This window comes from Vulpes lagopus, chromosome X, assembly GCF_018345385.1.
Source record: "Vulpes lagopus strain Blue_001 chromosome X, ASM1834538v1, whole genome shotgun sequence".
Lineage (NCBI taxonomy): Eukaryota > Metazoa > Chordata > Mammalia > Carnivora > Canidae > Vulpes > Vulpes lagopus.
In genome coordinates this window covers 82,092,570-82,107,564 of record NC_054848.1, presented here as the reverse complement: position 1 = coordinate 82,107,564, position 14,995 = coordinate 82,092,570, and positions in this window count along the sequence as shown.

Here is a 14,995-nt window from a genome sequence, read left to right as displayed (position 1 = left end):
TGGGCCTGGAGCCTGCTCAGGATTCTGTTTCTCTCTTTGCCCTTAACCCACTCTCTCCCTCTCAAAAAGAAGTGTGAGTGGATTAAGCAATACCACCAAAAAAGAAGAGATTGGCAGAATGGATATAAAAATCATGGACTACCTGTGTGCTGTACATAAGAGATACACTTTAGATTCAAAGACACAAATAGATTGAAAGTAAAGGGATAGAAAAAAAGGGATAGAAAAAATGCATCATGCAATGAGTTACAGAAAGATTGACTGGCTATAGTGATATCAAACAAAATAAAATATATTTTTAAAGATTTTATGTATTTATTGATGAGAGACACAGAGACAGGCAGAGACACAGGCAGAGGGAGAAGTAAGCTCCATGCAGAGAGCCCAATGTGGGACTCAGTTCCAGTACAGTGGGATCATGCCCTGAGCCAAAGGCACATGCTCAACTGCTGAGCCACCCCGGGGTCCCCAAACAAAATAAACTTAAGACAAAAGTTGGAGTAGAGGGCAGCCTGGGTGGCTCAGCAGTTTAGCACTGCCTTTAGCCCAGGGCCTGATCCTGGGAACCCAGGATTGAGTCCCACGTCAGGCTCCCTGCATGGAGCCTGGTTTTCCCTCTGCCTGTGTCTCTGCCTCTCTCTCTGTGTGTGTGTCTCTCATGAATGAATGAATGAATGAATAAATAAATAAATAAAATCTTTTAAAAAAGTTGCTAGTAGAGATAAAGACATTTTATAAGAACAAAAAAGACATTTTATAAGAGCATATGAAAATATGTATGTATATATATGTGTGTGTGTGTGTGTCTAACACATCAGAGTCCCAAAATACATGAAGCAAAATCTGACAGAACTGATGAATAGACAATCCAACAATAATATTTGGATACTTAAATATGCGAATTTCAGTAATGAATAGAACAACCAGGTATAAAATCAACAAGAAAATAGAAGACTTGAACAACAATATATAAATCAACCATATCTAGTAAACTTCTATAGAATACTTCACCCAACACAGAATAGAGGTTGTTCTAAAGAGCACTTGAAACATTATTCAGGATAGACCATATGTTAACCCATAAAAAAGTCTTTATAAATTTTAAAGGACTGAAGTCATACAAAGTCTGTTCTCTGACAACATCAGAATGAAATTAGCAGCAGGAAATTTGGGAAATTCACAAATACGTGGAATTTGATAACACATCCTTAAATACCTAGTAGTTAACTGAAGACATAACAAAGTAAATTAGAACATACTTGAAAATAAATGAAAACCAAAACACTGCAAAACCCATGGGTTATGACTAAAGCAGTGTTTAGAGAAAAGTTTATTGCTGTAAATGCCTATATTTTTAAAAAGCCTAAAAGATCCAATTAAATACCTAACCTAATACTTTAAAAAGATTACACAAAGGGGTGCCTGGCTCGGTCAGTGGGCAGAGCATGTGACTCTTGGACTCCAGGTCATGAGCTCAACCCCACATTGGGCGCAGAGATTACTTTTAAAAAGTCTTCACGGGGTGAGGCAAGATGGCAGGGGAGTGGGTCTCCAAGTCACCTGTCCCCACCAACACACCTAGATAACTTTCAAATCATCCTGAAAACCTGCAAATTCAACCTGAGCTTTAAAGAGAGGACAGGTGGAACACTACAGAGAAGAGTTTGCGCTTCTAACAAGTACAACCCGTTTTTAGCCACTCTGCATTTACTAGAAAGAAGAACTCACCACAAAAGAAACAGAAACAGTACTCGCTGCCACAGAGTTACAGAATTTGGATTACAATTTGATATCAGAAAGCCAATTCAGAAGCACAATTATAAAGCTACTGGTGGCTCTGGAAAAAAGCATAAAGGATTAAAGAGACTTCATGACTGCAGAATTTAGATCTAATCAGGCCGAAATTAAAAATCAATTAAATGAGATGCAATCCAAACTGGAGGTCCTAACAATGAGGGTTAATGAGGTAGAAGAACGAGTGAGTGACATAGAAGACAAATTGATGTCAAGGAAGGAAGCTGAGGGGAAAAAGAGAAAAACAATTAAAACACCATGAGAAAAGGTTAAGGGAAATAAATAACAGACTCAGAATGAAAAATCTATGTTTAATTGGGGTTCCAGAGGGTGCCAAGAGGGAGAGAGGACCAGAAACCATATTTGAACAAATAATGGCTGAGAACTTCCTTAATTTGGGGAGGGAAACAGGCATTCAGGTCCAGGAGATATAGAGGTCCCCCCCCAAAAATCAAAAAAACTGTTCAACACCTCAACATTTAATAGTGAAACTTGCAAATTTGAAAGATAAAGAGGAAATCCTTAAAGCAGCAGAGACAAGAGACCCCTAACATATGGGAGGAAATATTAGATTAACAGCAGACCTCTCCACAGAGACCTGGCAGGCCAGAAAGGGCTGGCAGGATATATTCAGGGTTCTAAATGAGAAGACAGACCATGCAGCCAAGAATACTCTATACAGCAAGGCTCTCATTCAGAAAAGAAGGAGAGATAAAGAGCTTCCAAGATAGGCAGAAACTGAAAGAATATGTGACCACCAAACCAGCTCTGCAAGAAATATTAATATTAATGGGGACTCAATAAAAGAAAGAGGATGCCCAAAGAAATAATCGACAAAAACAGGGACTGAAGACTATTATGATGACACTAAATTCATATCTTTCAAGTAACTCTGAATGTGAATGGGCTTAATGACCCCATCAAAAGGCGCAGGGTTTCAGACAAGATAAAAAAAGCAAGACCCATCTATTTGCTGTCTACAAGAGACTTATTTTAGATGTAAAGACACCTCCAGCCTGGAAATGAAAGGTTGGAGGACCATTTACCATTCAAAAGGCCAGGGGAATTTTAAAAAAGAAAACCATAGCTGGGGGCATCACAATGCCAGATTTCAGGTTGTACTACAAAGCTGTGGTCATCAAGACAGTGTGGTACTGGCACAAAAACAGACACATAGATCAATGGAACAGAATAGAGAACCCAGAAGTGGACCCTGAACTTTATGGTCAACTAATATCAATAAAGGACGAAAGACTATCCATTGGAAGAAAGACAGTCTCTTCAATAAATGGTGCTGGGAAAATTGGACATTCACATGCAGAAGAATGAAACTAGACCACTCTCTTTCACCATACACAAAGATAAACTCAAAATGGATGAAAGATCTAAATGTGAGACAAGATTCCATCAACATCCTAGAGGAGAACACAGGCAACACCCTTTTTGAACTTGGCCACAGTAACTTCTTGCAAGATTCATCCACAAAGGCAAAAGAAACAAAAGCAAAAATGAACTATTGGGACTTCATCAAGATAAGAAGCTTTTGCACAGCAAAGGATACAGTCAACAAAACTAAAAGACAACCTACAGAATGGGAGAGGATATTTGCAAATGACGTATCAGATAAAGGGCTAGTTTCCAAGATCTATAAAGAACTTATTAAACTCAACACCAAAGAAACCAACAATCCAATCATGAAATGGGCAAAAGACATGAAGAGAAATCTCACAGAGGAAGACATGGACATGGCCAACATGCACATGAGAAAATGCTCTGCATCACTTGCCATCAGGGAAATACAAATCAAAACCACAATGAGATACCACCTCACACCAGTGAGAATGGGGAAAATTAATAAGGCAGGAAACCACAAATGTTGGAGAGGATGTGGAGAAAAGGGAACCCTCTTGCACTGTTGGTGGGAATGTGAACAGGTGCAGCCACTCTGGAAAACTGTGTGGAGGTTTCTCAAAGAATTAAAAATAGACCTGCCCTACGACTCAGCAATTGCACTGTTGGGGATTTACCCCAAAGATTCAGATGCAATGAAATGCCGGGACACTTGCACCCCGATGTTTCTAGCAGCAATGTCCACAATAGCCAAACTGTGGAAGGAGCCTCGGTGTCCATCGAAAGATGAATGCATAAAGAAGCTGTGGTTTATGTATACAATGGAATATTACTCAGCCATTAGAACCGACAAATACCCACCATTTGCTTCAACGTGGATGGAACTGGAGGGTATTATGGTGAGTGAAGTTAGTCAATCGGAGAAGGGCAAACAGTGTATGTTCTCATTCATTTGGGGAATATAAATAATAGTGAAAGGGAATAGAAGGGAAGGGAAAAGAAATGTGTGGGAAATATCAGAAAGGGAGACAGAACATAAAGACTCCTAACTCTGGGAAACGAACTAGGGGTGGTGGAAGGGGAGAAGGGCGTGGGGTGGGGGTGAATGGGTGACGGGCACTGAGGGCGACACTTGACGGGATGAGCACTGGGTGTTATTCTGTATGTTGGTAAATTGAACACCAATAAAAAATTAATTTATTAATAAAAAAACCAAATAGTCCTCAAAAAAAGCTGGGATAGCAATCTTCATATCAGATAAATTAAAGTTTATCCCAAAGACTGTAGTCAGAGATGAAGAGGGACACTATCATACATAAAGGATCTATCCAACAAGAGGACCTAACTATCATGAATATTTAAGCCCCTAATGTGGGTGCTGCCAAGTGTTTCAATCAATTAATAACCAAAGTAAAGACATAGCTAATAATACACTAATACTGGGAGACTTCAACACAGCACTTTCCGCAAATGACAGATACCCTGAGCACAACATCTCCAAAGAAACAAGAGCTTTAAATTATACACTGGACAAGATGGATTTCACAGATATTTATGGAACTTTACATCCAAACGCAACTGAATACACATTCTTTTCAAGTGCACCTGGAACTTTCTCTGGAAGAGACCACATACTGGGTCACAAATCAGGTCTCAACTGATACCAAAAGATTGGGATTGTACCCTGCATATTTTCAGACCATAATACTTTGAAACTTGAACTCAATCACAAGAAGAAATTAGGAAGAAACTCAAACACACGGGTGTTAAAGACCATCCTGCTAAAAAGATGAATGGATCAACCAGGAAATTAGAGAAGAATTAAAAAGATTCATGGAAACTAATGAAAATGGAGATACAACCTTTCAGAATCTTTGGGATACAGCAAAAGCAGTCTTAAGAGGGAAATACATAGCAATAAATGCATCCCTCAAAAAAATTGGAAAAAACTCAAATGCATAAGCTAACCTTGCACCTAAAGGAACTGGAGAAAGAACAGCGAATAAAGCCTACATACAGCGGAAGAAGAGAGTTAATAAAGATTGGAGCAGAACTCAATGAAATAGAGACCAGAAGAATTGTAGAAGATCAACAAAACCAGGAATTAGTTCTTTGAAAGAATTAATAAGATAGATAAACCACTAGCCAGCCTTATTAAAAACAAATGAGAAAAGACTCAAATTAATAAAATCATGAGTGAAAGAGGAGACATCACCACCAATACCAAGGAAATATAAACAATTTTAAAAACATATCATGAGCAGCTATATACCAATAAATTAGGCAATCTAGAAGAAATGGATGCATTTCTGGAAAATCACAAACTACCAAACCTAGAACAGGAAGAAATAGAAAACCTGAACAGGCCATAACCAGGGAGGAAATTGAAGTAGTCATCAAAAACCTCCCAAGACACAAAAGTCCAGGGCCAGATGGCTTCCCAGGGGAATTCTATCAAACATTTAAAGAAGAAACCATACCTATTCTACTAAAGCCGTTAGGAAAGATAGAAAGGGATGGAATACTGCCAAACTCGTTCCATGAGGTCAGCATCACCTTAATTCTAAAACCAGACAAAGACCCCACCAAAAAGGAGAATTATAGACCAATATCCTTGATGAACAAAGATGCAAAAATTCTCAACAAAATACTAGCCAATAGCATCTAACAGTACATTAAGAAGATTATTCACCATGAACAAGTGGGACTTATCCCTGGGATGCAAGGCTGGTTCAACACTCATAAAGCAATCAACGTGATAGATCATATAAACAAGACAAAAACCAAGAACCATAGGACCCTCTCATTAGATGCAGAGAAAGCATTTGACAAAATACAGCATCCATTCCTGATCAAAACTCTTCAGAGTGTAGGGATAGAGGGAACATTCCTCAGCATCTTAAAAGCCATCTACGAAAAGCCCACAGCAAATATCATTCTCCATGGGGAAACACTGGGAGCCTTTCCCCTAAGATCAGGAACACTACAGGGATGTCCACACTCACCACTGCTCTTCACCATAGTACTGGAAGTCCTAGCCTCAGCAATCAGGCAAAAAAAAAAAAAAAAAAAAAAAAAGAAAAAGAAAAAGAAAAGGCATTCAAATTGGCAAAAAAGAAGGTAAAATCTCGCTTTTTGCAGATGAGATGATACTGTACTTAGAAAATCCAAAGACTCCACCCCAAGATTGTTAGAACTCACACAGCAATTCGGTAGCATGGCAGGATACAAAAATCAATGCCCAGAAATCAGTGGCATTTCTATACACTCACAATGAAACTGAAGAAAGAGAAATTAAGGCGTCAATCCCATTTACAATTTCATCCCAAAGCATAAGATACCTAGGAATAAACCTAACAAAAGAGGTAAAGGATCTATACCCTAAGAGCTGTAGAACCCTTCTGAAAGAAATTGAGGAAGGAAAAATATTCCATGCTCATGGATTCGAAGAATTAATATTGTGAAAATGTCTTTGCTACCCAGAGCAATTTACACATTTAATGCAATCCCTATCAAAATACAATGGACTTTCTTCACAGAGTTGGAACAAATCATCTTAAGATTTGTGTGGCATCAGAAAAGACCCCAAATATCCAGGGGAATATTGAAAAAGAAAACCAATGGCGGAGGCATCACAATGTCGGATTTCAAGTTGTACTACAAAGCTGTGATCATCAAGACAGTGTGGTACTGGCACAAAAACAGACACATAGATCGATGGAACAGAATAGAGAACCCAGAAATAGGCCCTCAACTCTATGGTCAACTCATTTTCGACAAAGCAGGAAAGAATATCCACTGGAAAAAAGGACAATCTCTTCAATAAATGGTGTTGGGAAAATTGGACAGCCACGTGCAGAAGAATGAAACTAGACCATTCTCTTACACCATACACAATGTCAAACTCAAAATGGGTGGAGGATCTAAATGTGAGACAAGATTCCAACAAAATCCTAGAGGAGAACACAGGCAATACCGTTTTTGAACTTGACCACAGCAACTTCTTGCAAGATACATCTATGAAGGCAAGGAAAACAAAAGCAAAAATGAACTATTGGGGCTTAATCAGGATAAAACGCTTCTGCACAGCAAAAGAAACAGCCAACAAAACTAAAAGACAACCTACAGAATGGGAGAGGATATTTGCAAATGACATATGAGATACAGGGCTAGTATCCAAGATCTATAAAGAACTCAACATCCAAGAAACAAACAATCCAATCATGAAATGGGCAAAAGACATGAACAGAAATTTCACAGAGGAAGACATAGACATGGCCAACAATCACATGAAAAAATGCTCTGCATCACTTGCCATCAGGGAAATACAAATCAAAACCACAATGAGTTAACACCTCACACCAGTGAGAATGGTAAAATTTAACAAGACAGGAAACAACAAATGTTGGAGAGGATGTGGAGAAAGGGGAACCCTATTGCACTGTTGGGAATGTGAACTGGTATAGCCACTCTGGAAAAGTGTGTGGAGGTTTCTCAAAGAGATAAAAAAAGAACTGCCTTACGACCCAGCAATTGCCCTGCTGGGGATTTACCCCAAAGATACAGATGCAGTGAAATGGTAGGACATCTGCATCCCAATGTTTATAGCCGCAATGTCCACAATAGCCAAACTATGGAAGGAGCCTCAGTGTCCATCGAAAGATGAATGGATAAAGAAGATGTGGTATATATATATATATAATATTACTCAGCATTCAGAAAAGATGAATACCCCCCATTTGCTTCAACATAGATGGAACTGGAGGGTATTATGTCGAGTGAAATAAGTCATTTGGAGAAGGACAATCATCATATGGTTTCACTCATAGGGAGAATATAAGAAATAGTGAAAAGGATTATAAGGGAAAGGAGGGGAACTTAGTGGGAAAAATTAGAGAAGGAGACAAACCATGAGAGACTCTTAACTCTGGGAAACAAAGTGAAAGGGGAGGGTGGTGGGTGGATGGGGTAATTGGGTGATGGGCACTGAGAGGGCACTTGCTGGGATGAGCACTGGGTGTTATACTATATGTTGTCAAATTGAATTTAAATTAAAAAATGTGCATAAAAAAGACACTACAAGAAAACTCTGGATTCTTATCTTTTATAGTATTGATGCAAAAAATCCTCAACAAAATACTAGTGAAAGAAATTCAAAAAGTACATTAAAAAGATTATACACCACAATTGAGATTTATACCAGAATATGACGTTCATTTAACATATTAAAAACAATCAATGTAATATACTTAATTAATAGAATGAAGAAAAAATACCCATGTGCTTATCTTTATGCATAAAAAGAATCTGACAATATCCAACAACCCTTCATGATTAAAACATTCAATGGCTAGGAATAGAAGAACTAATACTGAACTTATGAGGTGAAAGCCTGAAACCTTCCCCCTTGTATTGGAAACAATTAAAAGATGTTTGCTCTCATCTTTTCTATTAAATATTGAGCTAGAGTTTCTGTCCTGATCAATTAGGCAAATAAAACAAAAGGCATGAAGATTGGAAAGAAAAAAGTATAACTATTTCTATTTGCAGACAACATAACTTTACATACAGAAAATCCCAATAAATCCACTAAAAATTATTAGAGCTAACAAATGCCTTCAGCATAGCTTTAAGCTATAAGATCAACATACAAAAAATATATTTGTACACAATAGCCATAAACAATATAAGAAGAGAATTAAGGTAAAAATTCCAGTTATAGTAGCACTAGAAAGAATAGAATACTTAGGAATAAATGTTATGAAAGAAGTATAAGACTTGTAGACAGAAAACTATAATACATCATTGAAGAAAATTAAAGACCTATATAACTGGAAAGACAACCAGTGTTTATGGCTTGGAAGGCTTTAATATTACTAAAATACAATATCCCCCAGTGATGCAAAGATTCAATGCAATCTATCAAAGTCTCAGCTGATTTTTTTTTCTTGAAGTGAGGAGCTGATCCTAAAATTCATATGGAATCACAAGGGACCCTGAATAGCCAATCATGAAAAAGAACAAAGCTGAAAGACTCACTCTTGACAATCTCAAAACTTACTGAAAAATTACAGTAATCAAGACTGTGTGGTACTGTCATAGAGACAGACAAATAGATCAGTGGAATAGAATTGAGAGTCCAGAAATAAGCCCATATATCTATGGTCAATTGATTTTTCAAAGGATGCCAAAACAATTCAATGGGAGAAAAGAATAGTCTTTTCAACAAATGGTTCTGGAACAACTGGATAGCTACATGCAAAACAATAAAGTTGGATCCTCCCCTCACACCATGTACAAAAATTAATTTGAGTGAGTTAAAGAATTGAATGTAAGAGCTACAACTATAAAGATCCTAGAAGAAAACAGGGGCAAATCTTCATGACCTTGGTTTAGGCAATGGTTTCTTAGATATGACAACAACAGGAAGAACAACGAAAGGAAAAATAGATAAATGGAATTCCACCAAAATTACAATGTTTTGAAGGACAACATCAAGAAATTAATATGACAAGCCTCAGAATGGGAGAACATATTTGGAAATCATACATCTGATAAGGGACTAATATTCAGAATATATAAAGTACACTTACATTTCAATAATTAAGTGAAAAATAACAATTTAAAATTGGCAAAGTATCTGAATAGACATTTCTCTAAGGAAGATATACAAGTGGCCAGCAAGCACACAAAAAGATATTCAGCATCATTAATCATTAGGGAAATTAAAATCAAAACCACAATGAGACCACCTCACATACACTGGGTAGTTATAATTTAAAAATGGAAAAATAAGTTTCGGAAGGGATATGGAAAAATTAGAACATCTGTACTTCGCTGGTGGGAATGTAAATGGTGAGTCTGCTGTTGGAATACAGTCTGACAAATTCTTCGATAAATTAAACATAGACTTACTATATGACCAAGCAAATGTACTCCTAGGTATATACTCAAAAGAACTGAAAACAGGAATTCAAATACTCATGCATGAATGTTCATAACAGCATGATTCACAATCACCAAAAGATGGAAATGGCCTAAATGTCAATGGATCAATAGGTAAACAAAACATGGTATATCCATGCAATAAATTATTATTAAACATAAAAAGGACTGAAGTACTCATATGTGGTATAATGTAGTTGAATCTTGAAAACACAATGCCAAATGAAAGTAGCCAGACTAATGATGTACTATATGTTGGCTAATTGAATTTAAATTAAAAAAAGAACCCAGACCAAAAAAAAAAAAAAAAGGCCAATACATATTGTATGATTCCATTTATATGAACATCCAGAATAAGTAAATCCATCAAGACAGAAAGTAGATTAGTGGCTGCCAGGGACTTTGGGGAGTGGGAAGTGATCGCTCAATGCGTGTGAAAATGTTTTGGAACTGGGATGCCTGGGTGGCTCATCAGTTGAGTGCCTGCCTTTGGCTCAGGGCATGATCACAGGTCTGGGGATTGAGTCCTACATCCGGCTCCCTGCAGGGAGCCTGCTTCTCCCTCTGCCTAAGTCTCTGTGTCTCTCATGAATGAATAAATAAAATCTTTTTTAAAAAGAGAGAAAATGTTTTGGAACCAGATAGAGGTGGTGGCTGCACACATTGTGAATTTATTAAATGCCACTTAAATTGTTTGCTTTAAAATTGTTCGCTTTATGGTATGTGAATTTTGCCTCAACTTAAAAAAAATTAAGGAATGAAGTATTGACACATGCCACAGCATGAATGAGCCTTGAAAACATTATGGTAAGTGAAAAAATAGGCACAAAGGGCCGTATACTATATGATTCCATTTATATGAATTGTCCAGAGAAGGTAAATATTTATTTTATTTTATTTTCATTGAAGTATAGTTGACATGTAACTTTATATTAGTTTCAGGTGTACAACATAGTGGTTCAACAACTCTAAGTTATGCTGTGCTCACCACAAGTGTGGCTACCATTTGTCACCACATAATGCTGTTATAATACCATTGACTATATTCCCTATGCTGTACCTTTTATTCCCACGACTTACTCATTCCATAACTGGAAGCCTGTACCTCCTACTCCCTTTCACCCATTTTCCCCAAACCCCCTAACTCCCCCACCCCTCTGACAACCATCAATTTATTCAGAGTATGCAAATCTTTAGGGACAGAAAGTAGATTACTGGTTTCTTGGGGCTGGAGAAGGAGGGAGAAGTAGAGGATGTGGGCGGGGAGGATAGGGAGTCACTGCTAAAGGGTATGGGTTTTTTCCTTGGGGGGATGATGATGTTCTGGAATGAGTGATGATTGCAAAGCTTTGTGAATATACTAAAAACCATTTAGTTCTACACTTTAAGAGAGTGAAGTTCATGGTAAGTAAGTTATTCCAAATAAAAAAGAGAATGAACTGTTTAAACAAAAATAATAAGGAGGTAGTATGGGGTTTATAACATTAAAACTACAGTTATGAAAATAATAGCATAAAGCTCAGGAGAGGAGAATTGAAAGTGTACTATTGTAACATTCTTGAAGCATATGTGAGATGGTATATAACTTCAATGTAGATTGTGTTAAATTAAACTCTAAAGCAGTCCCTAAATTAATCAAAAAGAATATTAGTTAATATATCACAAAGAAGATATAATGAAATCAGAAAAAGCACTCCAGGGGGGGAGGGGCAAGATGGCGGAGGAGTAGGGTCTCCAAATCACCTGTCCTCAACAAATTACCTAGAAAACCATCCAATCATCCTGAAAATCTACGAATTCGGCCTGAGATTTAAAGAGAGACCAGCTGGAACGCTACAGTGAGAAGAGTTCACGCCTCTATCAAGGTAGGAAGACGGGGGGAAAAAGAAATAAAGACACAAAAGGCCTCCAAGGGGGAGGGGCCCCGCGAGGAGCCGGGCTGAGGCCCGGGCGAGTGTCCCCAGGACAGGAGAGCCCCGTCCCGGAGGAGCAGGAGCTGCACCAACCTTCCCCCCGGAAAGGGGCCCGCAGGGAGTTAGAGCAGGACCCCAGGAGGGCGGGGATGCCCTCGGGCTCCCTGGGGCAGTAACAGAGGAACTGCGCCCCGGAGAGTGCGCCGAGCTCCCTAAGGGCTGCAGCGCTCGGCGGGACTGGAGCAGCTCGGAGGGGCTCGGGCGGCGGCTCCGCGGAGGGGGCTGCGTGGCTCCGGGAACAGCTCGGAGGGGCTCGGGCTGCGGCTCCACGGAGGGGGCTGCGCGGCTCCGGGAACAGCTCAGCGGCGTCGGCTCCGGCGGAGGAAGAAGCTCCGCGCGGAGGGGGCGGCGCAGCTCCGGGAACAGCTCGGAGGGGCTCGGGCGGCGGCTCCGTGGAGGGGGCTGCGGAGCGGGAGCGCGAATCCAACAGCGCAGGCCCCGGAGCACAGGGCGCCGGGACACAGCCCAGGATCCGGCCTCCCCCGGGACAGGCAGAGGCCGGGAGGGCCCAGGACAGCAAGGACGCTCCTGCCTGGAACTGAGCAGATCAGCGGCCCGCTCCGGAGCCCCCAGGCCCTGCAGACGGAGAGCCCTGGAGCTACTGCGGGAGCTGACTCCAGGGTCCCAGAGCTGCCCCCGCCACTGTGGCTTCCTCCCGGGGCCTCACGGGGTGAACAACCCCCACTGAGCCCTGCACCAGGCAGGGGCAGAGCAGCTCCCCCAAGTGCTAACACCTGAGAATCAGCACAGCAGGCCCCTCCCCCAGAAGACCAGCGAGACGGACCAGTTCCAGGGGAAGTCAAGGGACTTAAAGTATACAGAATGGGAAGATACTCCCCCGTGTTTTTTTGTTTTTGTATTGTTTTTGTTTTTGTTTTGTTTTGTGCTTTTTTTTCTTTCTTTCTTCTTGATTTCTGATCGCTTCCCCCACCCCACCCCCCCTTTTTTTTCTTTTTTCTCCTTTCTTTCTTTTTCTTTCTTTTTCTTCTCTTTTTCCCCTTTTTTTTCTTCTTTCTCTTTTTTCTTTTTCTCTTTTCTTTCCTTCTCTCTCTTTTTCTCCTTTTCCCAATACAACTTGTTTTTGGCCACTCTGCACTGAGCAAAATGACTAGAAGGAAAACCTCACCTCAAAAAAAAGAATCAGAAACAGCCCTCTCTCCCACAGAGTTACAAAATATGGATTACAATTCAATGTCAGAAAGCCAATTCAGAAGCACTATTTTACAGCTACTGGTGGCTCTAGAAAAAAGCATAAAGGACTCAAGAGACTTCATGACTGCAGAATTTAGATCCAATCAGGCAGAAATTAAAAATCAATTAAATGAGATGCAATCCAAGCTAGAAGTCCTAACGACGAGGCTTGACGAGGTGGAAGAATGAGTGAGTGACATAGAAGACAAGTTGATGGCAAAGAGGGAAACTGAGGAAAGAAGAGACAGGCAATTAAAAGACCATGAGGATAGATTAAGGGAAATAAATGACAGCCTGAGGAAGAAAAACCTACGTTTAATTGGGGTTCCCGAGGGCGCCGAAAGGGACAGAGGGCCCGAATATGTATTTGACCAAATCCTAGCTGAAAACTTTCCTAATCTGGGAAGGGAAACAGGCATTCAGATCCAGGAAATAGAGAGATCCCCCCCTAAAATCAACAAAAACCGTTCAACACCTCGATATTTAATAGTGAAGCTTGCAAATTCCAAAGATAAGGAGAAGATCCTTAAAGCAGCAAGAGAAGAAAAGTCCCTGACTTTTATGGGGAGGAATATTAGGGTAACATCAGACCTCTCCACAGAGACCTGGCAGGCCAGAAAGGGCTGGCAGAATATATTCAGGGTCCTAAATGAAAAGAACATGCAACCAAGAATACTTTATCCAGCAAGGCTTTCATTCAAAATGGAAGGAGAGATAAAGAGCTTCCAAGACAGGCAGTAACTGAAAGAATACGTAACCTCCAAACCAGCTCTGCAAAAAATTTTAAGGGGGACTCTTAAAATTCCCCTTTAAGAAGAAGTTCAGTGGAACAATCCACAAAAACAAGGACTGAATAGATATGTTGACACTAAACTCATATCTATCAATAGTAACTCTGAACGTGAACGGGCTTAATGACCCCATCAAAAGGCGCAGGGTTTCAGACTGGATAAAAAAGCAGGACCCATCTATTTGCTGTCTACAAGAGACTCATTTTAGACAGAAGGACACCTACAGCCTGAAAATAAAAGGTTGGAGAACCATTTACCATTCAAATGGTCCTCAAAAGAAAGCAGGGGTAGCCATCCTTATATCAGATAAATTAAAATTTACCCCGAAGACTATAGTGAGAGATGAAGAGGGACACTATCTCATACTCAAAGGATCTATCCAACAAGAGGACTTAACAATCCTCAATATATATGCCCCGAATGTGGGAGCTGCCAAATATTTAAACCAATTAATAACCAAACTGAAGAAATACTTTGATAATAATACACTTATACTTGGTGACTTCAATCTAGCTCTCTCTATACTAGATAGGTCTTCTAAGCGCAACATCTCCAAAGAAACGAGAGCTTTAAATGATACACTGGACCAGATGGATTTCACAGATATCTACAGAACTTTACATCCAAACTCAACTGAATACACATTCTTCTCAAGTGCACATGGAACTTTCTCCAGAATAGACCACATACTGGGTCACAAATCGGGTCTGAACCGATACCAAAAGATCGGGATAGTCCCCTGTATATTCTCAGACCATAATGCCTTGAAATTAGAACTTAATCACAACAAGAAGTTTGGAAGGACCACAAACACGTGGAGGTTAAGGACCATCCTGCTAAAAGATCAAAAGGTCAACCAGGAAATTAAGGAAGAATTAAAAAGATTCATGGAAACTAATGAGAATGAAGATACAACCGTTCTAAATCTTTGGGATGCAGCAAAAGCAGTCC